We start from the raw sequence: 3,861 nt of genomic DNA, 5'->3' as shown, positions 1-3,861 counted from the left end.
TGGTACGCGGGCCTCTCACTGTTGTGGCCTATCCCGTTGCGGAGCACAGGCTCCGGACCCGCAGGCTCAGCGGCCATGGCTCACGGGCCCAGCCGCTCCGCGGCACGTGGGATCTTTCCGGACCAGGGCACGAACCCGTGTCCCCTGCATCGACAGGCGGACTCTCAACCACTGCGCCACCAGAGAAGCCTCAGGACAATTTTTAAAAATACATTTAACTATAACACATGCACCTATAAAGATGCTAGTGTGTGGTGCCTGACTGCTCACCTTTGACTGGTGTCAGTTATTTGCTGACTAGAGCAGAGAGGAGCAGGCGATAACGATAGCTTTAATTCAGGACCGTTACCGAAAACACCCTCTCATCAAACCTGTTATCTTTCCTGGGAGCCCCTCGGTTTTCAGCCTTCAAGTTAGTAGGGCTTACAGCTGGTGTGGCTTCCCTTTCAGTTCCACAGCTCCAGCCATTCTGTCGCAGAGGATTCGGGTCTAAGACCATCAGATGGACATTTCAGCGGATCAGCATCTGGAATGAGGTCTGGGGAGCCTTATGTCAGACTTCAGGCTGTCCTCATTTTGTTCCAAAACTCAAAGCATTTGGGAGGTATTTTGATTATAAATTGTTGCTGTTGTTTCCTTATTTGAGAAACAGATTTCCTTAAATCTCTTTCAATGTATCAAGTCAATTTTTCATTCTATTTACTGTCTTTAGTCAGTTTCAAGGGAGAGGATAAGAGTAAAAATGTCATGTCAGATTGTATTTGCATTCTGTTAACGTTTAGTAATATTTCTAAAAATGCACTATACCATGAAATGTTAACAATTGCCCTTATTAAAGAATTGAGTTAGTGCACTTAAAATATAGTTTTACTTTTCATAACTTTATTCACACAATTTTCTAGGAACTTAAATGTAGCTAATAAAGACCACTTATAAGCTGATAGGAAAGAATACCACCCAATAGTCGCAAAATGAAAACCACAACACCTTCTGTGATAAAAAAAATTATTGGCTCTATACAAAAAATATTGTTGCCTATTTCTAAATTTATTTTCCTTTTATACAAGCATATTCACAATAAAGGTGTTAGTGGTAAAAATAAAAGCAATAATTGTTAGGATTCAGAAAAAAATTTTCACACCCCAACACAGTCTAGTCCCTTGAACCTTGATTGGCAAGTAATAAAGTCGAATAGACCCATGTGAGTTCAGCTTTTACTTCCTACAATGGGGCTAAATCCGAAAATTGTTCCTGCAGACAAAACCATCTGCACAGGCATTAGACAATCTCTGATGTCCCTTCAAACACTAAAACTCTACAATCCAAAACTTTACCATCATTTGCCTGCAAGGTTTAATTTACGCCCAGTGTTTGTAAAAGCCAATAAAAAGCAAGTAGAAAATTTCAAACTACATTTTTTTTTAACTTAAACGACTTGCCACACTTATATTCCATATTGCTTCATAGTGCTGTCTTATTCCTTTCCATGATTCAAATCTTCCAGATTTCTAGAAAGCCTGGAGTCATGTATGTGCTCAGCAAGAGTACATGGGCCTTGATGTCTTCCAGACTCTACAGTGGTGCCCCCTTATGCACGGTTTTGCTTTCTGCAGTTTCAGCTACACGCAGTCAATTGAAGTCCAAAAGTATTAAATGAAATGTTCCAGAAATAAACAACTCATAACCTTTAAAGTGCACGCCGCTTGGAGTAGCATGATGATCCCACGCCGTCCCAGCTCTGGACGTGAATCACCCCTTTGTCCAGCGTGTCCCGCCCATTAGTCACTTAGGAGACTAGCAGAATCACAGTGCTTGTGTTAAGTAACCCTTGTTTTACTTAATAATGGTCCCAGAGCACAAGAGTAGTGATGTTGGCAATTCAGGTATGACAAACAGTGCTTCCTTTAAGTGAAAAAGTGAACGCTCTCGACAATAAGAAAAAAAATCACATGCTGAGGTTGCTAAGACCTATGGCAAGAATCTTCTATCCATGAAATCGGGAAGAAAACAAATTTGGGCTAGTTGTAGTTGGGCTGTCGCACCTCAAGCTGCAAAAGTTAGGGCCATGGTGTGTGGCAAGTGCTTAGGATGGAAAAGACATTATATTTGTAAAATACTTTGAGAGAAACCACATTCACATAACTTTTACTAGAGTATATTGTTATAATTGTTCTATTTTATTATTAGTTGTTAATCTCTGTGTCTTATTTATAAACTTTATCACAGGTATGTATAGGAGAAAACATAGTATTACGTGAGGTTCAGTACTGTCTGCGGTTCCAGGCATCCTCTGGGGGTCCTGGAATGTACCTGCCGTGGATAAGGGGGGATGACTGTATCTTGTTTTTTGTATTATATTTACCAGGACATCCAGTCGCGGGTTCAGAAACCAAAAAGTTTATGTGCAAGTTTATGCTTAAGGAACCAAGCAATGGGTGGGTAGTGGGGCTTCAGGAATGACTGTAATCAGTCTTAAAATCCTTCTGAATTCTGTCTCCATATCTTTATACTCTATTTAGTTCTTCCAAATCAGCTTTTTCCGAAAAATGTAACTGTGGAGAGCTCCCATGCTGAGACTAGCTCTTTGTTTCAGATGTTTAAAATCTCAGTCTCTGAGTCAATAATTCAATTTGGGCAAAGTACTCTCAGCTCCATTTCGCATATCATACAAATGAAAGCAGTATCTCCTCCAAAGAAAGGGATGCTGTATTCAAAAACAAGGGGAGAGGACATACTATGCCTTTTCTCTTAATCTTATCTGCCTAATTTACATCATATCCATCACCGAAAGATGCTTTTGAGAAGAGTAAATCAGCAGCTTCCATTTAAAAAAATCTACTCTATGGCAAGATAAGGTACTTTATATAAATCATTTCAAATTCTCCCAATAATCCTGTGAGGTAGGAATTATCATCTCACAGTTTCAGGTAGAAAGAAAAGACTCACGAAGGTTCAGTAAATGTCACATAGGTCTAGAACTTTGAATGCTTTTATTTTACTATTTACATTGTTTCTTTTCTTTGGAAAACTCAAAGTAATATAAAATAATTTTCATCATACTCTGCAATCAGCATAGGCTGAAGTTAGTGAAAAATAACCAATAAAGACTGACACAACTGGCAATACTATTCTTTATTTTCTTTTTGAGGGAGAAGCATGCTTTACAGCACCTGTAAACAAGTCAGTGAAGTATATACTGTTTTGAGTTTCTCCATAAATATATATTATTATCTTTTTGGAATGTTAGAATACCACAACACCAACTGCATTACATAACAGTTACTGAAGGCAAGTCAGGCTACAACAAGGATAAAATTTTATGGCTAAAAATATTCATAGCAGCAACTTTTAAAAGATGATTTTATTAAATCAAGTCATTGCACTTGGTCATTTTATTGCTACAGCAAAACAAGGCCATTAAATTTTAACACTTCTCATTTCTGATTTGAACTGATTGTCTCATTCTGTTCATACATTTCAAGTTTAAATGCAAGCATAAAATGTTTACCAACACATCTAGAGAGCACTTGGGTTTATTTTTTTCTGTGATCACAGTAAGAAGCATAAAAAGAGAATCCTCTGTTACACCAGGCCCATTCTCTCTTCCTATCTTCAGACTCAGATTTTGTAAAGAGGTAACAGCTTTACAGTATGACCAAAGCTTGGTGGTCGCACACACACACACACACACAATACTCCTAATATTGAAATATAATTAGGAAAATTAGTAATATTATGTTTTTCAAAGAATAGCAAACATTCACTACCAATTTGGCAATGACAGATGCCATGCTGTTCACCTCTACTCTGTAATTTATACTCACTCACTAAAAAAAAAAAAAAAAAAAAATTTACCCCCAA

This window comes from Lipotes vexillifer, unplaced genomic scaffold (assembly GCF_000442215.2).
Source record: "Lipotes vexillifer unplaced genomic scaffold, Lipotes_vexillifer_v1.1 scaffold147, whole genome shotgun sequence".
Lineage (NCBI taxonomy): Eukaryota > Metazoa > Chordata > Mammalia > Artiodactyla > Lipotidae > Lipotes > Lipotes vexillifer.
Note: the sequence above shows the minus strand (reverse complement) of the source record.